Source organism: Somniosus microcephalus, chromosome 1 (genome assembly GCF_052327205.1).
Source record: "Somniosus microcephalus isolate GS21.2 chromosome 1, FLI_Smic_1.0, whole genome shotgun sequence".
Classification (NCBI taxonomy): domain Eukaryota; kingdom Metazoa; phylum Chordata; class Chondrichthyes; order Squaliformes; family Somniosidae; genus Somniosus; species Somniosus microcephalus.
In genome coordinates, this window is record NC_140987.1 from 286,991,188 (window position 1) to 287,015,468 (window position 24,281).

Here is a 24,281-nt window from a genome sequence, read left to right on the forward strand (position 1 = left end):
CGCCCCGTCCTCCGGGTCATCATCATACCACATCATGGGAGGAAGACCCGCGTCCACCAGGCTCATGACTTTGCCCTGGTGCCTCTTGGCCTTTGTTTTCCCCTCCTTGGGGTTAAACAACTTGCACTGGTTTACATGAAACAATTTTGTGTGTTTCGGGAGTTTTATTGCATATACCATGGGCCTCGCTTTATCCACGATATTATAAGGCCCCATGTACAGCGGCTCGAACGCCCCTACTTGGGCGTAATTACGGAACATTACCTGGTTTCCCACCTCCCACTTGTGGGTTCTCTGGGGTTCTAACAGCAGCCGATTTTTCTGGTGCTGGCTCCCCAGGTTACTGGCTGCCTGCCAGTGAATTTGTTTCAATGTCTCGTACAGATTCTGGACAAACCTGTCCCGATTTACTTCCCTGACCTGCGCTTCGGTGAGGTCCGGCGCCAACACATGGGTTGGGGTGCGCATAATCCTCCCGGTCATCAGCTCGTGTTGTGAGTACCCTGTGCTTCTGGAGGGGCTGGCCCGGACACCCATTAAGACTGGAGGCAAGACCTCATCCCATCTCTGCGGGAATGGGCTTATCTCCTTCCTCAGTCTTTCTTTCAGTGTCCGGTTCATGCGCTCCACAATCCCCGATGACTGGGGGTTGTGAGCCACATGCCACTTCCCTTGTATTCCTAAGAGTTTTAAGGTGGCCTGCATCACCTGCCCTGTGAAATGGCTCCCTTGGTCAGACTCCACAACCTGTGGCAGCCCCAACTAGGAGAACACACCCCCCACCAGGATTCTAGCTGTTGCTAGTGTCGTGGCTGCTCGGCAGGGGAAGGCTTCCACCCACTTGGAAAACACATCCAACAGGACTAAACAGTACTTGTTGCCTGCTTTAGTGGTGGGCATTGGTCCGATGAAATCGACCTGCAGAGACCGCCACGGCCCCTCTACCCTCCTGGTGTGTCCTATGGTGGCTTTCCTGCGCTGCAGATCGGGGTTATAGGCTGCGCACACCAAACAGTGCGCACAGAAAACTTGGAAATCCTCCCTGAGCCGGGGCCACCACCCTGCCTCCTCTACCCTTTGTCAGGTAGTTTTTGGCCCTGGGTAACCCGCTCCTGGGCCCCCATGGGCCAACTGGAGGAACTCTTCTCGGTGCTGCGCTGGGACTACCCACCGATCCCCTTTGAAAAGCATCCCCTCTTTGATACTAATGTCCGCTGCCCCGAACTGACCTTCTATGCCCTCCCCATTCTCTCTTTACCAGGACGGCCTTAAGGATGGGATCCTGGGCTTGGACCTTGTGGTAAACCACTGTTATCGTTCACAACCGTTCACTATTGTTACACTGTTGTTATCACTGTTTACACTGTTGTTATCACTACACAAGGTTACCTCTTGCCACGCACGCTGTTATACCTAGGCATACCTCAGCCGACTCCGCCCATGGCTCCGCCTGCTTGCCCAGGTATAAAGGGGACCGCTTGGCTAGTATTCTTCCTTGTTGGAACCGATCACCCACGAGGGTGGGCTCTGTTATTTAGCAAATAAAAACCTATAGTTACTATCTTAACTCGTCGCTTTTCATGGAATGAAATGATAGGTATATCAATTTTATTGGCTAAATTTTGAAATGACTGACCAGCCCCAGCAGCCGACTTGGCTGCGAGCCCTCCGACCGCCGTACCTGGATCTAAACCCACAGGCAGCGAATTCAGCCCTCGACTTCGATCACTGGCTGAGCTGCTTTGAATCCTACCTGGTAGCCTCCAGCGTGCCATCGGAAGCCGACAAATTAAGAGTTCTGACCACCCAGGTGAGCCCTAAAGTATTTTCACTCATCCGGGACCTTGATACATACGAGGAGGCCCTCGACCTGCTAAAAGAGCAGTACCGGAGCCCAGTAAATTCAATGTATGCCAGACATCTCCTAAGATCCCGCTCGCAACAGCCAGGAGAGTCTGTAGATGAATTTTTACGGGCGCTACAAACACTCGGCAGGGACTGTGACTTTAAAGCTGTATCAGCTGCACAACATGCTGAAGGAAATATCCGTGATGCCTTCGTGAAAGGCCTTCGGTCCGACTACTCACGGCAAAGACTGCTTGAATCAAAGGACCTCGACTTGAAAGCAGCTACAGCCCTCGCTCGCTCCCTGGAAGTGGCCCATCGGGACCTCGAGGCGTACTCCGGGTACAGTGCTGCGCGACCGTGGGACTCGGGCCCGACTCCGGCCGCAATACCTCTCGCACCGCCGCCCCTGGGACCTACTGCGGCGTCGGTGTCCCAGAATCGATCGGGACCGCCACCCCCGGGACCTGCTGCGGCAGCGGAGCCCCGCGATCGGGCCGCCAGCTGCTACTTCTGTGGCCAGGCGAGACATCAAAGGGCGCGCTGCCCTGCAAGGAACGCGACCTGCTCCGGCTGCAGAAAAAAAGGCCACTTCGCGAACGCCTGCAGAAGGAAAGCCACAGACGCCAGCAGTGCCTCATGTGAGTTGTGGGGGCGGCCATCTTTGATCAAGGCCACAGACGCCAGCAGTGCCTCATGTGAGTTGTGGGGCAGCCATCTTTGATCAAGGCCACAGATGCCAGCAGTGCCTCATGTGAGTCGTGGGGGCGGCCATCTTCTCCGCCATTTTGTTCGCCGCACTCGGCCGCCATGTTGTCTCCAGACCCGACCACCGCCTCACCTGCCGACGACAGCAGCTCACTCAGCCATACACTGGCCTCCGTCACGCTTGACCAAGCTCTCCCGCATCATCTGTCCAGGTCCATGATGGACATCGAGGTAAACGGCCACGCCACGACCTGCCTGTTCGACAGCGGGAGCACGGAGAGTTTATTTCACCCAGACACGGTGCGCTGCTACTCCCTCACTGTCCGGCCAACGCGCCATCGGATCTCGATGGCGTCGAAGTCCCATTCAACAGACATCAGCGGATACTGTGTGGTGACCCTGTCGGTTAGGGGCACGGAATATAAAAACTTTAAACTTCTCGTCCTGCCCCAGCTCTGCGCTGCCATCCTACTAGGGCTGGATTTCCAATGCCACCTCCAAAGTGTCACTTTGGCATACGGTGGACCCCTCCCCCCACTCACAGTCTACAACCAGCAGTTTTTAAACCGTCCGCCGCATACCACCTGCGGCCTCTCCACTCTCAAAGTCCCGCCCCCCTCCTTGTTCGCTAACCTCACCCGCGACTGTAAACCCGTCGCTACCAAGAGCAGGCGGTACAGCGCCGGGGACAGAGCTTTTATTAGCTCTGAGGTGCAGCGTCTCTTGAAGGAGGGCATCATCGAGGGGAGCACCAGCCCCTGGCGTGCCCAGGTCGTAGTCGTTAAGACCGGCAATAAAAACCGCCTGGTCATCGACTACAGCCAAACCATAAACCGGTACACCCAGCTGGACGCATACCCCCTCCCCCGCATATCTGACATGGTCAACCAGATTGCACAGTACCGGGTATTCTCCACCATCGACCTTAAGTCGGCCTATCACCAACTCCCTATCCGCCCTGAGGACTGCCAGTATACCGCCTTCGAGGCGAATGGCCGCCTCTACCACTTCCTTAGGGTTCCCTTCGGCGTCACCAACGGGGTTTCGGTCTTCCAAAGGGAGATGGATCGGATGGTTGACCAGAACGCGCTGCAGGCCACGTTTCCTTATCTAGATAACGTCACCATCTGTGGCCACGACCAGCAGGACCACGATGTTAATCTGGAGAAATTCCTCCGTACGGCCCAACGGCTGAACCTCACTTACAATAAGGAGAAATGTGTGTTTAACACCTCGCGCCTTGCCATCCTCGGCTGCGTAGTAGAGAACGGAGTCATCGGCCCCGACCCCGAAAGAATGCGCCCCCTCATGGAGCTTCCCCTTCCCCACTGTCAAAAGGCACTGAACAGAACCCTGGGGCTCTTCGCTTACTATGCCCAATGGGTGCCCAATTATGCGGACAAAGCCAGACCCCTCATGAAGTCCACCTCCTTCCCCCTGACAGCAGAAGCATGCTCAGCCTTCTCCCTCATAAAAGGAGACATTGCGAAGGCCACAATGCACGCAGTGGATGAGTCCATCCCTTTCCAAGTGGAGAGCGATGCATCCGACTTCGCCCTAGCTGCAACCCTTAACCAGGCGGGGAGACCTGTGGCCTTCTTCTCAAGGACCCTCCAGGGCCCTGAGATCCGAAACTCTTCTGTCGAGAAGGAGGCCCAGGCGATTGTGGAAGCGGTACGACGCTGGAGGCATTAGCTGGCAGGCAAACGACTTACCCTCCTCACCGACCAGCGTTTGGTTGCTTTTATGTTTAATAACAAGCTGAGGGGCAAAATCAAGAACGACAAGATCTTGAGGTGGAGAATTGAGCTCTCCACCTATGAGTACGATATCTTGTACCGGCCTGGTAAACTCAACGAGCCCCCAGATGCTCTAACACGAGGTACATGCGCCAACGCGCAAGGTGATAGACTGCGGACCCTCCACAACGACCTCTGCCACCCCGGGGTCACTAGACTTTACCACTTCATTAAGGCCCGCAACCTGCCCTACTCCATCGAGGAGGTCAGGACCATGACCAGGAACTGCCAAGTCTGTGCCGAATGCAAACCGCATTTCTATAGGCCGGACAGAGCAAGCCTGATCAAGGCCACCCGCCCCTTCGAGCGCTTGAGCATCGATTTTAAGGGGCCCCTCCCATCCTCTGACCGTAATGTGTACTTCCTCAACATTATTGATGAGTACTCCCGTTCCCCCTTCGCCATCCCCTGCCCAGACATGACCAGTACCACGGTCATCAAATGCCTGAACGACCTCTTCGCCTTGTTCGGGTTCCCGAACTATATACATAGCGACCGGGGCTCATCCTTCATGAGCGAGGAACTTCGCCAGTTCCTGCTCGCGAGAGGTATTGCTGCGAGCAGGACCACCAGCTACAACCCCCGGGGGAACGGCCAGGTGGAAAGAGAGAACGCGACAGTTTGGAAGGCCCTCCTCTTAGCCCTAAAGTCTAAGGGCCTCCCAACCTCTCGCTGGCAGGAAGTCCTCCCGGCAGTGCTCCATTCCATCCGGTCACTGCTTTGTACCGCCATTAACGCCACCCCTCATGAGCAAATGTTCGTTTTCCCCAGGAAGTCGACTACGGGAACCTCGCTACCAACATGGCTGACTTCTCCGGGGCCCGTCCTGCTGCAGAAGCACGTGAGGACCCATAAAATGGACCCCCTGGTCGAGAGGGTGAACCTCCTGCACGCCAACCCCCAGTATGCCTATGTGGAATACCCAGACGGGCGGGAGGACACAGTCTCCTTGCGAGACCTCGCACCCTCGGGCACCCCTGAGACACCACCGTTATCCCCCACCACTCCCCCAAATCCAGCTCCTGTAGGCGGCATGCCGGAACTCCAGGGGCCTTCGTTGACCACGCAGACACCAGCATTAACATCGGATACTGCACCACCGCCGCCGCTGCTGCGCCGGTCAGAAAGGCTTACGAGGCCTCCTGATAGACTGACATACACGAACTCGTAGTACACTTCACCCCGCCGGACTCAATTTTAAACAAGGGGTGAATGTGGTAAACCACTGTTATCGTTCACAACCGTTCACTATTGTTACACTGTTGTTATCACTGTTTACACTGTTGTTATCACTACACAAGGTTACCTCTTGCCACGCACGCTGTTATACCTAGGCATACCTCAGCCGACTCCGCCCATGGCTCCGCCTGCTTGCCCAGGTATAAAGGGGACCGCTTGGCTAGTATTCTTCCTTGTTGGAACCGATCACCCACGAGGGTGGGCTCTGTTATTTAGCCAATAAAAACCTATAGTTACTATCTTAATTCATTCCATGAAAAGCGACGAGTTGATAGGTATATCAGACCTGCTTTAAGTCCGGGCACAAAGCTACCCCCTGTGTACCTCCCTTGTCCCGGATTGCTGCTACCGGGCCAGCTTTGTACGGATCCCAGAATGCTTCTTCCCTGGCCCCCTGTTTGGCCAGCTCATCTGCCTTTTGGTTGCCCTCCCACTTGGGCTCTGTCTTTGAATGGGCTTTAACTTTGTGAATATAGTAATCTCCCCGGGTGCCTGTGGCCTCCAAAGTTTTACCTAGCAGCGGTGCCGTTGCTAGGGGTTTCCCATCTGTGGGCTTGAATCTGCGCCTGGCCCAGATTGCCAAGTATTCCATGCATGAGTTGCACATGAACATAGAGTCCGAGCAAATGGTGTAGGGGGTGGGGAACTCATCGGGGTGGGTGACCACATACGCCACAGCCACTAGTTCAGTGTGCTGAGCGCTCAGGGTGTTGGGGAGTTTAATGGCCTTCACTATTTTAGCCGTAGGGTCATAGATTTCGCACCCGGTGAGATGCTCCCCCTTCACGACTGAACTGGATCCGTCTATGTAGATGTCCCGGCCCATCGGGTGTATCCTGGCCTGGAATCCTTCATCTACATCCCACACCCCTTCTACCGTACATGTGTGGGCCGTCCCTGGTTAAATCATGTTGGCTGCTAGCTTTGGCTCGGTCAACCCCTACACTCTCAAGTTCAACTGTGAGAGCAGTAATGTCCAGCAAGCAATGCGGGCACTGTTCACCATCCCATCTTTGATTTTCCCATCCAACAGCATCTGAGTGGGTGTGTGGTGGGTCAAGAGAACTATTGGGGATGAACCAGTAAAATGCTGAGAGCACTTTATGGCCCAATGCGTGGCTAGGAGATGCCTCTCACAGTTGGTATATCCCTGTTCTACCTCGGTGAGAACCCTAGATGAGTAGACCACGGGCTGTAGATTGCCATGTCGCTCCTGGAGCAACACCACGCTCAAGCTATCCCTGCTGGCTGCTACCTCTAAGAAGAATTCTTCCCCACCGTTAATGGCTCCCAATGCGGGTGCCGTCTGCAAATTCCCTTTGAGGCGAGTGAACGCTTCCTGGCAGTTCAGATCCCACTCCCACTCGACTCCCTTGTGGAGGAGCCGAAGCAGAGGGGCTGCCGAGGCTGTGTAACCCTCTATGATGTCCCAGCAGTACCCTGTGAGTCCCAGAAAAGACCTTACCCCGGTCACATTCTTGGGGGCTGGTAGCTCCTGTACTGTCTTCCTCCTAGCCTCATCTATGGCCCTTTCACCAGCCCTTACGGTCAGCCCGAGGAATTTGAATTCCTCCTGGCCAATTTGGGCTTTCTTGGGGTTGACCTTGAACCCCGCCTCCTGCAACAGCTTTAGCAGCTCGTCCAGCAGTGGCCCGTGGTTCTCCCCCTCTGCGGAGAACAAAAGCAGGTCGTCCATGAACTGGATTAACAGATGGGGTCGGCTGAAGCCTTTTAATGCGTCTGCCATGCATTGGTGGAATATGGAGGGGCTGTTGTGGAACCACTGGGGAAGGCATGTCCATGTATACTGCTGCCCTTTAAAAGTGAATGCAAACTTGTATTGGTCTTCCCGTCTGAGGGGAATCGACCAAAACCCGTTGGAGATATCCAGCACTGTGAATGTGGTTGCGGTTGCTGGAATGCTCCCTATCAGATCGGCGACAGCTGCAACTGTGGGCGCACAAGCTGGGATGTTCTTATTGTGGACCTGATAGTCCATGGTGGCTCTCTACGAGTGGTCGGGTTTCTTCACCGGCCAGAGTGGTGAGTTCACGTGGGTGGCTGTTAGTCTCAACACCCCATGTTTTACCAGGGATCGCAGTGCCGTCTCTGTTGTAAAAACGCATTAAAGCATAGAATCAGGCAGACAGGCTTCTAACTACGATGTTCTCTTTATTGTAAAATGGCTGACCGCTGCTTTCCCAGGTAATTCCCATAATGCAATGCACATTACATTACCGTATTAACTGGTGTTAAACTCGCACATTACATTACCGTATTGACTGGTGTCAAACTCGCAATCAAGGCACGACATCCCCCTTTTCCTTGGAAACAAACTTGCAGTTTACAAACAGTTGCTTACAATAACACTGCATAACTTATTTGGCTTATAAACTTTTTACAAACTTGTGTCTTACCACACAACTAAATAATTCCCAGGTTTAAACATTTAACATAAGAACATAAGAAGTAGGAGCAGGAGTAGGCCATATGGCCCCTCGGGCCTGCTCCGCTATTCAATAGGATCATGGCTGATCCGAATCTAGACTCACGTCCACTTCCCTGCCCTCTCCCCGTAACCCCTAATTCCCTTATCTGCTAGGAAACTGTCTATCTCCATTTTAAATTTATTTAATGTTGCAGCTTCCGCAGCTCTCTGGGGTAGCAAATTCCATAGATTTACTACCCTCTGAGTGAAGAAGTTTCTCCTCATCTCAGTTTTGAAAGGGCAGCCCCTTATTCTTAGATTATGCCCCCTAGTTCTAGTCTCACCCATCAGTGGAAACATCCTCCCCGCATCCACCCGATCAAGCCCCCTCACAATCTTATATGTTTCGATAAGATCGCCTCTCATTCTTCTGAACTCCAATGAGTAGAGTCCCAACCTACTCAACCTTTCCTCATACGTCAACTCCCTCATCTCCGGAATCAACCGAGTGAACCTTCTCTGAACCGCCTCAAGAGCAAGTATATCTTTTCTTAAATATGGAAACCAAAACTGCACGCAGTATTCCAGGTGTGGCCTCACCAATACCCTGTATAACTGCAGCAAGACTTCCCTGTTTTTATATTCCATCCCCCTCACAATAAAAGCCAAGATTCCATTGGCCTTCCTGATCACCTGCTGCACCTGCATACTAACTTTTTGTGTTTCATGCACCAGGACCCCCAGATCCCTTTGTACTGCAGCACTTTGCAGTTTCTCTCCATTTAGATAATAACTTGCTCTTTGATTTTTTCTGCCAAAGTGCATAACCTCACACTTTCCAACATTATATTGCATCTGCCAAATCTCTGCCCACTCACTTAGCCTGTCTATGTCCTTTTGCAGGTTTTTTATGTCCTCCTCACTCACTGCTTTCCCTCCCATCTTTGTATCATCGGCAAACTTGGATATGTTGCACTCGGTCCCTTACTCCAAATCGTTAATATAGATTGTAAAGAGTTGGGGTCCCAGCACTGACCCCTGCGGAACACCACTAGTTACTGATTGCCAGCCTGAGAACTAACCATTTATCCACAACTCTTTGTTTTCTGTTAGATAGCCAATCTTCCACCCATGCCAGTATATTACCCCCAATCCCGTGATTTCTTATCTTGATCAGTAATCTTTTGTGTGGAACCTTGTCAAATGCCTTTTGGAAGTCCAAATACACTACATCCACTGGTTCCCCTTTATCCACCCTGTATGTTACATCCTCAAAGAATTCAAGCAAATTTGTCAAACATGACTTCCCCTTCATAAAACCATGCTGACTCTGTCCTATTACATTATGTTTATCCAAATGCTCTGTTACTGTTTCTTTAATAATGGACTCCAACATTTTGCCAACCACGGATGTTAGGCTAACTGGTCTATAGTTTCCAGCTTTTTGTCTACTTCCCTTCTTAAATAAGGGTGTTACATTAGCAATTTTCCAATCTGCCGGGACCTTTCCTGAGTCCAGGGAGTTCTGGAAAATAATCACCAATGCATCCACAATCTCTACCACCACTTCTCTCAAGACCCTAGGATGTAGGCCATCAGGTCCAGGGGATTTATCTGCCTTAAGTCCCATTATTTTACTGAATACCATGGCCTAGAAATTCATTATAGCCACTTTTGGGGCGGTAAAGTCGGGCGGCCGCTAAAGTTTGCGATATTCATTAGCTTCGCCCTAAGAGTTTGCTCGAGCGCTAAAACTGGCGATGCACGCCTCTCTTTAGGCGCTAAGCCGGAGGTGCTGAGCGAGAGCGCCGAGGCCGGGCGCAGCGCAGGTGCGGCCATTTCTTGATTGACAGCAGACACCATGGCGCTGGCCAGCTCTTAAGGGGGAAGGGTCGACTTGGTCTGCTGCCACGCCCTGGATAGTGGAGCCCTGCAGCTAGGCCTGAACACTGCTGCTGGACCCAAATAGCGCCTGAAACCATGGAGAAGGCCCGTGAACGAGCGCAGTGCTTCTCAGAGCTTGATCTGAGGGTGCTGGTTGGTGCTGTGGAGAAGAGACGCCATATTTTGTTTCCGGACAATGGCAGGAAGCCGCCGGCCCGCGTCTACCGGAGAGCCTGGAGGCATGTCGCCACCAAGGTGTCATCCAACAGCGAGGTCCCCAGGAGCAGTGTCCAATGCCGCAAAAAGCTGAATGACGTCGCCAGGATTGTCAGGGTGAGTACCCTTTCCAGTATCCTCCTCATCCTTGCATGTGCACCTCACATTATGGGCAAAGGGACCTGAAAGCCCTAATGGCCAGCCCTCATGCAGCAGCTATGGGACACTCATGAACATCAATTGCACATTATGCACTTAACACACTGGCCGGGCTATTCGACCATGGGAGGCAGTGCACACAAGATCAGGGCTACACACTGGCCAGGCTATTCGACCATGGGAGGCAGTGCACACAAGATCAGGGCTACACACTGTACTTAGAGGCCGTCCTTTCTCTTGCAGGCCAAGCTGGCCAATAATAAGAGGAGCCGGACTGTGACTGGGGGAGGCGGACCCCAGATCCAGCCGCTCACCGAGCTGCAACATCGCGTGGAGCGCATCATGGGTGCCCGGGTGATTGGGCCCGTTGCATCTGGAGATGCCGACCCTGTTCTGGGCACCAATGGTAAGGACATCACCTTTTGGACCTCTCTCGTCCCACTTGCGCATCAGATCTACATCCTTTGCTACTGTCCGACCAATGCGCTGAATGCCACCACTGATGCATCCCTCGCTGACGCCCTCTCCTCACTCTAAAGCTACTCTTGTGCCTTCCTGCTTTCAGATGGTGAGGAGGAGGTCCCTGAAGTTGCCAGTGACAGCCCCTCAGAAGAGGAGGAGGAGGAGGAGCAAGAGGAAGGCGGCCCATCAGGGGAACCCTCAGCCGTGGCAACCCATGCCAATGTAGGGGACACGTCTTCCCTGGAGGGGAGCGTGGGGGAAGTGTCGGAGGGGAGGGTAGCTCCTGGGACCAGCGGCCTGCAGAAACGCGGGAGGGGGGTGGAAGCTCAGCGGCCTTCTCCCCAGAGGGGGGAAGGGTCGGAGGGGAGTCCAATTGCTGGGACCAGCGGCGTCCAGCAATGCAGGAAGGGTCGGCCAGCTCGGCGGCCTTCTCCCCAGAGGGAGAGTCAGGCCTCCAGTCCGGAGACGGCCAACGCCGAGGAGATGCGCCGCCTCGAGGACTTGTCCGCGGACTCGGAACGCCGGCACACGGAGCTCATGGGGGTAGTGGCACGGTTGCCTGAGGCCATCGAGTCCCTGTCTCGGAGTGTGACCGAGTTCGGGGCCTCACAGGCCACCAGTCGGGCGGAATTCGGAGCAGCTCAGGCAGCAAGTGGCCAGGTGATCAGTGGTGCCGTGCAGTCACTGGGTGCTCTGATGCGGTCACTGAACAGGTCAACACGGGCACTCACTGCTGCCACACTCGCTGTGTCAGGCAGGCATTGCCAGGGCACCCGGCGCGCTGCAGCAGCACAGCGGTCTGTCCCTCGGCAGATTGGTGCGCATGCTGCAGTGCTGGCCCAGCCGAGTGCCAGTGTCTCAGGCGACCAGCGAGCGCCTGCCATCCGCCAGCTTGCCCCCATTCCTCCAGCCGCCACTGCCACTCCCCCAGTGGAGCTGCCAGGAGCTGCTGCAGCGACTGATGCTGGCCAGCCACAGCTGCAGCATTCACCAGCCGGCCCCTCGACGGCCAGACCTCGTCTAGGCCGACCCCCAAGGGCATCTGCCGTCACGACATGTACCCCTCAGGAGCCTACCCCCAGCCTTGCAGCAGCCAATGGCCTCACTTTGAGGAGGAGCAGCAGGGCGTGCAGGGGCCGCCAAAGTTTGCAGAAGGCATCGCCCTCGCGGGCCACTAAGTAGAGGGTGTGTCCAAATGTTGTGTTTTCTGGAATGTGTGTTTTGTGAAGGCCGAGGATGAAGGCCATTTTTGTTTACATCTTTTGTTAATGCTCCCCAGGTTGTGGGAGTGAGTCATGTGTGTGAGTGTTTTTTGGGGGTTTCGTCTGTTTTTGGTTTTCATGTGGGAAGGGCCCTGAGTTTGTACAATAAACCATTTTATTTATTCACATTGTCCATGTTTGATCTTTGAAGTGTTTGTTGCCTTAACCGGCTGACGGCTTGCGGAGCGGCTGCAATCATCATCTTTCATTGGCACAAGCCATTCCCTGACAGGGGGCCTAGAAGTGACGGTCAATAAGCCGCCGACGGGCGGCCCTTGGACCTTCTGCCTCCCTCCTGGGCTGGTTCTCCTTGTCCTCCTCCTCCTCCTGCTCCTCCTCCTGAGGTGGTGGTCCAACGTGAGGTGGCAGTGCCTGAGTCCTGCGGATAGCCAGGTTGTGCAGCATGCAGCAAACGACGACGAATTGGGAGACTCGCTCCTGCGAATACTGGAGGGCTCCCCCGGAGCGATCCAGACAGCGGAACCGTTGCTTGAGGACGCTGATTGTTTGTTCTATGATGTTCCTAGTCGCTTGATGGCTCTCGTTGTATGCCTCTTCAGCAGGGGTCGTGGGCGCGCGGAGCGGGGTCATGAGCCAGGTACACAAAGGATAGCCTTTGTCCCCGATAAGCCATCCTCTTGGGTGAGGCTGTGCCTGGAACATGTCAGCCACAGTTGTCTGTCGCAGGATAAAGGCATCGTGGCTGCTGCCTGGAAAGCGGGCATTGACAGCTAGGATGCGCTGCCTGTGGTCACACACCAGCTGTACGTTGAGGGAATGGTAGCCCTTCCGGTTGTGGTAATCCTCGGCATGCTCCAGAGGTGCCCGCAAAGCCACATGCGTGCAGTCAATGGCGCCCTGCACCATGGGGAAGCCCGCTATTCTTGCAAATCCCACTGCACGCTGCTGCTGCTTCTCCAGGGTCACGGGGAAGGAGATGAATTGACGTCTCCTTCTGAAAAGGGCATTGGTCACCTGGCGGATGCAGCAATGCACGGCGAACTGGGAGATGTTAGCGATGTCCCCAGCAGCGGATTGGAAGGAGCCGGTGGCATAGAAGTTGAGAGCCACCGTCACCTTCACTGCCACCGACAGAGACGTCCTGCGCATCCGCTGTGGACGCAGATCTCTGTGCAGCAGCTGGCAGATGTCTGCAACCACCTCCCTTCTGAATCGCAGCCTCCTAACACACTGCGCGGCAGACATGGTCAGATAGGAGGACTGCTGGCGGTATACCCTGGGTGGGTAAGGCCTCACTTGGTGATGCCTGTTGCCCCCTCTGCGTCTAGCCAGGGCTGCCACTCTCTCACGGCGTCTGTAAGCCCTTCCGGCATAAGGCTGAAACTCAGCGTTGGCACCCAATGCAGCCCCCATTATATGCTGGCAAACACTGCGATCTCAATGAAGGCAAAGATAATTGCTAAGCTCTGGCCTGAGCCAAAAATACCTGTCCTAGTGTTGGGCCAAAGCAGTAAGCTCTCCTCCTTGGTCTCTCTCCAAAGAACCGTTGCACAAGAGTGAATGCTGCAAAATGGCTGGCCTTTATAGTGCAGGGTAAGTGCCCTTTAATTTGCACTCCCGCGGCCCGCCTCAGCTGTGTACCATTCCACTTCACAGTCGTTAGGGCCGCCCAGCGCACAATGGGGCGGTGCGAGTGAAGTTCCGGTTCCGGGCGCACAAAGGGCGTTGCACGCCGAAATTATGTCATGATCTGCGCGCGCAGCAGGGCGCGCGCTAAGACTTTGCGTCGGCGCTAAATGTCTACTGAAGTTGGGGCGAGGCGCAGATCGCGCTGCGCCCGGGCACTAAGCGCCTAGCGCTCGAGATCTACTCCTCCTAAGGCGCTAACGGCTGGCGCGCCCAACTGAATTTCTAGGCCCATCTTTTTAGTGATTTTAATCCTGTTTAGCTCCTCCCCCCCCCCCATTGCCCCCTGTTTGTCCAGTGTTGGGATATTTTTAGTGTCCTCTACTGTAAAGACTGATACAAATTATTTGTTCAGCGTCTTTACCATCTCCATGTTCCCCACCAGTAGTTTCCTGGTCCCATCCTCTAAGGGACCAACGTTCACTTTAGCCACCCTTTTTCATTTTATATAGCTGTAGAAACTCTTGCTATCTGTTTTTATATTTTTTGCTAGTTTACTTTCATAATCTATCTTCCCTTTCTTAATTAATCTTTTAGTTATTGATTGCTGGCTTTTAAATGCTTCCCAATCTTCTATCCTCCCACTAGATTTGGCTACTTTATATGCCCTTGTTTTCAGTCAGATAATATCCATTATTACTTTACTAAGCCACGGATGGCTGTCTTTTCTTTTATTCCCCTTTTTCCTCAGTGGAATATATTTGTCTTGAAAGATGTGAAATATCTCCTTGAATGTAGACCACTGCTCTTGTACTGTCTTACAGTTTAATCTGTTTTGTCAGTTCACTTTAGTCAATTCAACTCTCTTCATAGTCTCCTTTATTTAAGCTCAGTATGCTGGTTTGAGATCCAACTCTCTCACCCTCAAACTGAATTTGGAATTCAACCATATTATGGTCACTCATTCCAAGGGGATCCTTTACTAGGACATTTTTTATTAATCCTGTCTCATTACACAGGACCAGATCTAAGATTGCCTGCCCCCTGGTTGGTTCAGTTACCCATGCAGTTCTCGTACAGTTTATGTTGTGACATAATCAGACAGTCTTTCGGGTTTTCTTTTAACCCTTTGATGTCTGGCTATATTGGGTATGTCTGACATGTTGGTGTCAGTGGGTATTGCCTGTGTCACAGTGGTATGTGCGTCAGGGTCTATTATACTGTCCTCAGTCCCTTGTGTTTCCTCCTGCTCATGGAGTGTCTCCTTTGGTCCATTGGTTCTGTATTTCTTCACAAAAGTAGTGTTTCTCGAGTAGCGTGCTCCATCTGGAGATTCTACTACTACTTGACTCCCTGTTTTACTCAAAACTTTGTGGGATGTGGCATTAAAAGGAGTGGTGAACTTGTCCACTTTGTCCTGCCATACCAGCACTGTGTCGCCAACTTCCACCTCTAAGTATTGTGTTCTCCGCTGTTCATCTGCGTACAGTTTGGACTTGCCTTTTTGTTCTGCGTCGCAGTCACGTACTTCCATGTCTGTGCGCGACTCTGTAATGTCTGGCAGTTTTCCTCTCATTTTCCATTTAAAGAGCAGCTCTGCTGGGCTCTTTCCTGTCGTGGCATGGTCAATGCTCCTGTACACAGTCACATATTTTCTAAATTCACGTTTCCAATCTAGTCCTTCTGACTGAGCAATTCTGATTCTCTTCACCAGCGATGCATTCTGGCGCTTGACTTCTCCGTTAGCCTGAGTCCATTTCGCTGTCATTTTCAGGCGTTTGATCCCGTTGTTTTCACAGTATTCTTTGAATAATTCAGATCTGAATTGGGGACCTTTATCAGATTTGCAGGTGATTGGCAAACCATGACAGCTGAAGATTGACTCTAAACTATCAATAACCTTTTCTGTTGTTGTGGAGGTCATGATGTTGTATTCATAGTAGCGACTATAATAATCAACTACCATAAGAATGGAGTGGTTGGATGGCAAGGGTCCCAGTAAGTCGATAGCTACATCCTGCCAGGGGTCCTCCGGTAATGGTGTTGGTCTCAACGGTTCAGGTGGGTCGGGTCTGGCTACTATCTGACAGCTGTGGCACACTTTACAGTGTTTTTCAGCTGCCTTGTCCATGCCAGGCCATCAAACCTTGGTTCTGAGATGTTGCTTTGTTCCAACTATTCCCAAATGTCCTTCATGTACTAACACCAGGGCTCATGTGTGTAACACTGCGGGTAGCATGATGTGTGTTCCCCGAAGAACTAGGTACCCCACTACGCACAGCTCATTTGCAATTGCTGCATAAGCTTTACAGTTTTCAAAATGTCCGTTTGTGATTGCCTTCCGTACCTCAATCAGCTCTGGGTCGGTAGCAGAGGCTTCCTCCACCTCTCTAGTAGTGAGTGCTTTTGGTGTCGCACTCACAGGTACAAATCTCATGTATTCATCTGAGCCATGAGAATGTCTCTCCTGTTTTGCTGTCTCCCCCAGCATTCATGACAGTGGGTCTGCAATGTTTTGCTTGCCTGGAATGTGTATCACCTTAAAATCATACGGCTGTAATCTAAGTACCCATCTCTCTATACGGGCACAGGGTTTAGATTGTGGGCCGTATATTACTTGCAATGGCTTATGGTCAGTTATTTTCGACCATACACATGGATGCAGCCTCTCACAAGCCCATACAAGAGCTAAGGCCTCTCTCTCTGAGAGTATTTCCTCTCACAGTCTGTTAAACTACGACTTACATAGCATATTGGCACCTCTCGTCCCTGTTGGTCCTGAACTAGTACTGCGCCTAAACCTACAGGACTGGCATCTGCTATCACCTTGGTTGGTGCGTCCTTATCAAAATATGCTAAAGTGCCGGCTCTGGCCAACTCTTCCTTGAGTGCACTGAATGACTGTCCCTGTTGTGATCCAAATTTAAATGGTGTGTCTTTTCTCGTCAGGCGTCGCAGTGGCTCTGATAGTGTTGCAAACTGCAGGATGAATCTGCTACTGTACCCAACGAGTCCCAAGAAACTCCTCACCTCTGTAGCATTCTCTGGTTCCCGAGCTTCTGCCACCGCTCGCACTCTCTCTGCTGTTGGTCCGATGCCCTTTTCAGACAACATGATTCCCATGAAAATCAATCGGTCCATGTTGAATTGGCACTTCTCTGAGTTTAGTGTCAGTCCACTTTCCATTAGTCTGGTCATGACAGCGTGCAGGCATCTGTTGTCCGTTTCCTGGTTGTGTGCATGCACGATAATGTCATCTGAGATGTTTTCATCACCCTCTATTCCAGCTAAGGCATTAGCTATCTCGTGCTGATATTGCTCACTAGCTGAGGATACACCGGTATTCTATGACGTGTGTCTCACCTCCTGACTCCCCAAAGCCTTTCCACCATCTACAAGACACAAGTAAGGAGTGTGATGGAATACTCTCCACTTGCCTGGAGGAGTGCAGCTCCAACAACACTCAAGAAGCTCGACACCGTCCAGGACAAAGCAGCCCACTTGATTGGCACCCCATCCACCACCTTAAATATTCACTCCCTCCACCACTGGCATACCACGGCTGCAGTGTGTACCATCTACAAGATGCACTGCAGCAACTCGCCAAGGCTTCTTTCGCAGCACCTCCCAAACCCGCGAGCTCTTCCACCTAAAAGGACAAGGGCAGCAGGTGCATGGAAACACCACCACCTCCAAGTTCCCCCCAAGTCACACACCATTCTGACTTAGATGTATATCGCCGATCCTTCATCATTGCTGGGCCAAAATGCTGGAACTCCCTCCCTAACAGCACTATGGGAGTACCTTCACCACACGGACTACAGCTTAAAGCAGTATGTCTGTCTGTATGTCTGTCTGTCCGCTATACACTCAAAAGTTATAGTGTGTACCTACACATATGTTATATCAAAAGAAAGCTGATGATCAGGGGAGTGTCATAGGCATATTTACTTTATGGTCACAGAACAATTGTTCGGACAGTACACAAAAAACCTTCAAAGATCCGCTCATTAGCGGTTGACCTATCCTACAGTTCAGTGACCTGATGGTTGACCAATCGGTGCATCACGGGTGGGACCTAATCCTGCAGCCTCCCAAAACTTCGCTGCCATTTTTCACTTGCTTTTCCTCCACAGCGACTGGGGCAGCTGCATTGGCCCGCCGGAGCGACAGGTCAGTTGGGGTCACTCGGGCCGGGCCTCACAACCGCTCGGCCCGAGAAACACAGTGGGGAACCGGCAGCGGCCGGCCGTCGACCGCAAGGCCTGACACACAAAGTGGGGGAGCGGCAGCGGCCAGCCGTCAACCGCGCGGCCCTCTAAACTGCCCAGGCAACGCCGGGCAGCCCCTGCTAGTAGAATCATACAATGGTACAGCACAGAAGGAGGCCATTTGGCCCATTGAGTCTGCACTGGCTCTTTTGAAGAGCAATCCAATTTGTTCCACCTCCTGTCTCTTTCCCCATATCTCTGCAATTTATTCTCCTTCAAGTATTTATCCAATTCCCTTTTGCATGCTATTGTTGAATCTGTTCCCTCTACCCTATCATGCAGTTCATTCCAAATCCTAACCATTTTAATGCATAAAATGTTTTTCCTTATGTCGCCTCTGGTTCTTTTACCAATCACCTTAAATCTGTGCCCTCTCATTATCGACCCTTCAGCCATTGGAAATAGTTTATCTTTATTTACTCTATCTAAACCCTTCCTGATTTTAATCATCTCAATCAAATCTCCTCTCTTAGCCTTCTCTGCTCTGGGGAGAACAACCTCAGCTTCTATAGTCTATCCACTTAACTGTAATCCCTCATCCCTGGAACAATTGCTGGAGAATCTGTACCTATGATCAGATAGGTAAGTGTAGAACCAAGCAATGGCAGTCCTGCTGAGCTGAAGAACAGAAGGGGTTTTGGAGGCAAATAGTGTGGTTGACCGTGTCAAAAGCTGCAAAGGTCGCAGAGCATGAGGAACGATAATACAACATAATCACAGTCTCAGAAGAGGTCAATTGTCACTTTGATTCAGGCCATTTAAGTGCTGTGGCAGGGGCAGAAACTGCATTGAAGTGATTCAAACGTGGAGTTACAAGAAACAACAACCTTGTAGAAGAAAGGAAAATTAGAGATGGGGCAGAAGTTTGCAAGGAAAGAGGGGATTCCAATAACGTGCATTATCGCACATCACATGTGAAAAGCTTACCCTGATTGTTTCTGGGGAAGGTGCCCAGCACACATGAACATGTTGTCACGACACATAGGGGGAGAAATTGGGTGAGTAGCACCACCTGTTAGCACCGAAAGAGGCTGTCAGTGGCTGCAGCACCACTGACTGCGTCTCCCGTGGGGGTGGAGACGGTGCAGGGGAGATATTTGCTGGACACCGGAGCTTCCAGCACGGTGGTCCAATCGAAGGACCCGATCAATTCACCCAGGTCTAACAAGGTCCCATTCAGACTAATGGGAATCACAGGGAACAAGCAGGCAGGGGCAATGTCTAAACCCCTGAGAATAGAGTTAGGGTCCCTCCGCACCACGTGGAAGTGCATGCTAATTGAATGGGAGCAACCAGGGTGGGGAGTCTTCGGGGCTAATTTCATGTTAGCCAACTGTGTCATTGTGGACCTGAGGAATCACTGCCTGTGGGGGGCAGTGGTCTCAGACAAGACAGACGAGGTGATAGTGATCCCCAGAGATAAGGGAGGAGTGGGTTGTATATGCACCATGAAACCCAAATGGATTTACGACCTGGAACAGTTGGTTAGTAGCACCCCAGCCCAGTACCAGGCAAATGTATGGGACAACCTCGCCGCATTCGCCACCCATAAACACGATTGTGGCAGGGTGGCCAGAGTAGAGGTCCAGGTGCAAGGGGACCCCATGTCACGGCCACAAAAGCAGTATAGTTTCCCCCGGGAGGCAGAAGCAAAATTGGAGACTGTCGTGTATTGATTGCGAGTTTGACACCAGTCAATACGATAATGTAATGTGCGAGTTTAACACCAGTTAATACGGTAATGTAATGTGCATTGCATTATGGGAATTACCCGGGAAAGCAGCAGTCAGCCATTTTAGAGAATAAAGAGAACATCGTAGTTAGAAGCCTGTTTGCCTGATTCTATGCTTTAATGCATTTATACAACACTAGCTGAAGTGCCCGGCAGTGCCGAGGGTTTTTTGAGGGCATGTTGTTGTTGGAAGAGAGAAAGAGAGTGACTGGGGGGAAGAGAGAGCGACTGAGGGAAGAGAGAGAGAGAGACTGGTGGAGAGAGAGAGAGAGACTGGGGGGGAGAGAGAGAGAGACGGGGAGAGAGAGAGAGAGACAGGGGGAGAGAGAGAGAGACTGGGGAGAGAGAGAGAGACTGGGGAGAGAGAAAGTGGGGGAGAGAGAGAAAGTGGGGGAGAGAGAGAGTGGGGGAGAGGGAGAGAGAGAGTGGGGGAGAGGGAGAGATAGAGTGGGGGAGAGAGAGAGAGAGTGGGGGAAAGAGAGAGAGAGTGGGGGAGAGAGAGAGAGAGTGGGGGAGAGAGAGAGAGAGTGGGGGAAGAGAGAGAGAGAGTGGGGGAGAGAGAGTGGGGGAGAGAGAGAGAGACTGGGGGAGAGAGAGAGAGAGACTGGGGGAGAGAGAGAGAGAGAATGGGGGAGAGAGAGAGAGACTGGAGGGGGAGAGAGAGAGACTGGGGGAGAGAGAGAGAATGGGGGAGAGAGAGAGAATGGGGGAGAGAGAGAGAGAGACTGGGGGGAGAGAGAGAGAGAGACTGGGGGAGAGAGAGACTGGGGGAGAGAGAGGGAGAGACTGGGGGAGAGAGAGAGAGACTGGGGAGAGAGAGAGACTGGGGGGGAGAGAGAGAGGGAGATGGGGGGAGAGAGAGAGAGAGACTGGGGGAGAGAGAGAGGGAGATGGGGGGAGAGAGAGAGAGAGACTGGGGAGAGCGAGAGAGAGAATGGGGCAGAGAGAGAGAGAGACTGGGGGAGAGCGAGAGAGAGACGGGGGAGAGAGAGAGACTGGGGGATAGAGAGTGACTGGGGGAGAGAGAGAGAGACTGGGGGAGAGAGAGAGACTGGGGGAGAGAGAGGGAGAGACTGGGGGAGAGAGAGAGAGACTGGGGGAGAGAGAGAGACTGGGGGGGAGAGAGAGAGGGAGATGGGGGAGAGAGAGAGAGAGACTGGGGGAGAGAGAGAGGGAGATGGGGGGAGAGAGAGAGAGACACTGGGGAGAGCGAGAGAGAGAATGGGGCAGAGAGAGAGAGAGACTGGGGGAGAGCGAGAGAGAGACGGGGGAGAGAGAGAGACTGGGGGATAGAGAGTGACTGGGGGAGAGAGAGAGAGATAGGGCGAGAGAGAGAGAAAGAGATGGGGGGAGAGAGACGGGGAGAGAGAGAGACTGAGGGGAGAGAGAGAGAGAGTGGGGGGAGAGAGAGAGAGAGTGGGGGAGAGAGAGAGAGAGAGAGAGTGGGGGAGAGAGAGAGAGAGTGGGGGAGAGAGAGAGAGAGTGGGGGAGAGAGAGAGAGTGGGGGAGAGAGAGAGAGTGGGGGAGAGAGAGTGAGAGTGGGAGAGAGAGAGAAAGTGGGGGAGAAAGAGGGAGTGGGGGAGAGAGAGAGATTGGGGGAGAGAGAGATAGTGGGGGAGAGAGTGGGGGAGAGAGAGAGAATGGGGGAGAGAGAGAGAGAGACTGGGGGAGTGAGCGAGAGGGACTGGGGGAGAGAGAGAGACGGGGAGAGAGAGAGAGAGACTGGGGAGAGAGAGAGAGACTGGGGAGAGAGAGAGGGAGACTGGGGGAGAGAGAGAGGGAGACTGGGGAGAGAGAGAGAGACTGGGAGAGAGAGACTGGGGGAGAGAGAGAGAGACTGGGGAGAGAGACTGGGGAGAGAGAGAGAGACTGGGGAGAGAGAGCGAGACTGGGGATAGAGAGAGAGTGGGAGAGAGAGAGAGAGAGAGTCGGGGAGAGAGAGAGACTGGGGGAGAGAGAGACCGGGGAGAGAGAGAGAGAGACTGGGGGAGAGAGAGAGGGAGACTGGGGGAGAGAGAGAGACTGGGGGAGAGAGAGAGACTGGGGGAGAGAGAGAGAGTGGGGGAGAGAGAGATAGACTGGGGGAGAGAGAGAGAGTGGGGGAGAGAGAGAGAGTGGGGGAGAGAGAGAGAGTGGGGGAGAGAGAGAGAGTGGGGGAGAGAGAGAGAGTGGGGGAGAGAGAGAGTGGGGGAGAGAGAGAGTGGGGGAGAGAGAGAGTGAGGGAGAGAGAGAAAGTGGGGGAGAGAGAGCGAGAGTGGGGGAGAGAGCGAGAGTGGGGGAGAGAGCGAGAGTGGGGGAGAGAGCGAGAGTGGGGGAGAGAGCGAGAGTGGGGGAGAGAGTGGGAGTGTGAGAGAGAGGGAGAGACTGGGAGTGTGAGAGAGAGAGAGATGTGGAGTGAGAGAGAGAGGGAGAGAGAGACAAAGAGAGGGAGAGAGAGAAGGAGAGAGAGACAGAGAGAGAGGGAGAGAGACAGAGGGAAAGAGAGAGAGGGAAGGAGATAAAGGGGAAAGGTGTGGGGGAAAGAGGTGGGGGTAAGGGGTGGTGGGGGAAAGGGGGTGGGAGGGGGGAAAAGTGGGGTGGGAGGGGGAAAGAGGGGTGGGAGGGGGGAAAGGGGTTTGGGAGGGGGAGGGGGGAAAGGGGTTTGGGAGGGGGAGGGGGGAAAGGGGGTGGGAGGGGTGGGGGTAAAAGGGGTGTGTGTGTGGGGAGGGGGTGTGGGGTAGGGGGTGTGTGGGGGGAAGGGGGTGTGGGGGCAAAGGGGTGGTGTGGGAGGGGGGAAGGGGGTGTGTGGGAGGGGGGAAGGGGGGGTGTGGGAGGGGCGAAGGGGGTGTGTGGGAAGGGGTGTGTGGGAAGGGGGTGTGTGGGAGGGGGGAAGGGGGTGTGTGGGAGGGGCGAAGGGGGTGTGTGGGAAGGGGTGTGTGGGAAGGGGGTGTGTCGGAGGGGGGAAGGGGGTGTGTGTGGGGGAAGGGGTGTGTGGGAGGGGGGGAAGTGGGTCTGTGGGAGGTGGGGAAGGGTGTTTGTTGGGGGGTGAAGGGCGTGTGTGGGGGGGAAGGGGGGGTGTGGGAAGGGGGAAGAGGTGTGTAGGGGGTGTGAGGTGCAGACGGAGTGAATACACACGCTGAAGATGGGCTGCTGAGATTTTAGTGTTTTTAATGTCTAAAGTGGGGAAAAAAGTTTCATTTCAATTTTTAAAAAGGTTTTAAAATTAAATTTAGTTCTAGTTAAGTTAGTTTAGTTTAGTTTAGTTTAAGTTTAGATTAGTCTGGACAAAGTAGAGAAGGAAAAGACCGCCAGAAAGACTACCAAAGAAAGAAAAAAAAAAAAACCAGAGGAAAATAGAGGGAAAAAAAAAAGCCAAAGCAAAAAAGAAACAAGAGAAGAACTACACAAACCATTGAACGGCAGCCACACGGGGCTTCAGCAGCGGCGGTTGAGTCGGCGGCATCGGGACCGAGTTCGAGGAGGTGAGGTGACTCGGTCCGCAGCCCAGCGGTCCAGCAACCGGCACAGCCGAGGGGACTCGGACCGCATCCCAGAAATCGGCACAGCCGAGGAGATTCGGAACGCAACCTGGCAATCGGCACAGCTGAGAGGACTCGGGCCGCAGCCCAGAAACCCAGCAATCGGCACAGCCGAGGGGACTCGGGCCGCAGCCCAGAAACCCAGCAATCGGCACAGCCGAGGGGACTCGGGCCGCAGCCCAACAATCCAGCACGGGAAAGGCCTGAGGAGCCAGGCCATCAGGCGCAGAGACCTCTGAGGAGAAGGGGAGCAACCAGAAGGCTCGCAACCAAGACCGTGAGTACAGGGCCCAGGGAGGGAGGCCCAGGGAAAGGCCCGGGGAGCCAGGCTGAGACGGAGGCCCAGAGACCTCTGAGGGGGAGGGGAACAGCCCGAAGGCACCGGGAAACAGCGGCTCACAGACTCAGACCTGAGAAGGGTGAACCCAGGAGCCGAGGCTCAGGGACCACGGGGTCGGAGAGGGGGACCGGGAAAGTTCGCGAACAGGGAGAGGGAAACACCAAACCCGGGGCCCCAGAAAAGCTTATGCTAAGATCAACAATACTTTACCAAAAATGAGCGAATCAGAAGATCCACAACAGCCCCGCTTCCAGATTCCCCCCAACACCGCAAAAAAAGCTATAAAAGCGATCAAGCATGATCAGATGAGAGAAAAACCAGAAACTCTTTTTGCTGACTGTTACAACAGTGGGACAAAAAGTAACCTCATTTTCTACTCAGATCAGCCAGCGGCTTGGATCACAGCAATAAAATCACACTATACCAATGTCAAGCTAGAAAATACCGCAAATGGGTCCATAATGAAAATTAACACACCAGGAGACAGTTCAACCACGACTGTCAATGCGTACAATACCGGAACAATATTAGTGCAAGGCAACCTCGACAAATTTGCAATGGCCTTCAGGACACTGAAAAGATTAACTAAGGGGGGAAGGAACAGCCCCAGAGTGGCCCGCACTCCCCCCAACATTGACAACTTACCAGGAGAAAATCTGCCTGGTCAGGAGGTGAACGAGCCACACAGTTCAAACCAGACACTAACCCCGGGGAACCACAGCCACACGATACAACTGACAAACCCCAGCATAACGACCAGGGAGGAAGCCACACATAGTCCCCCTACCATTCCCAGCTCACCAAGAGAAGAGCAGCATAGCCAGGAAGTGA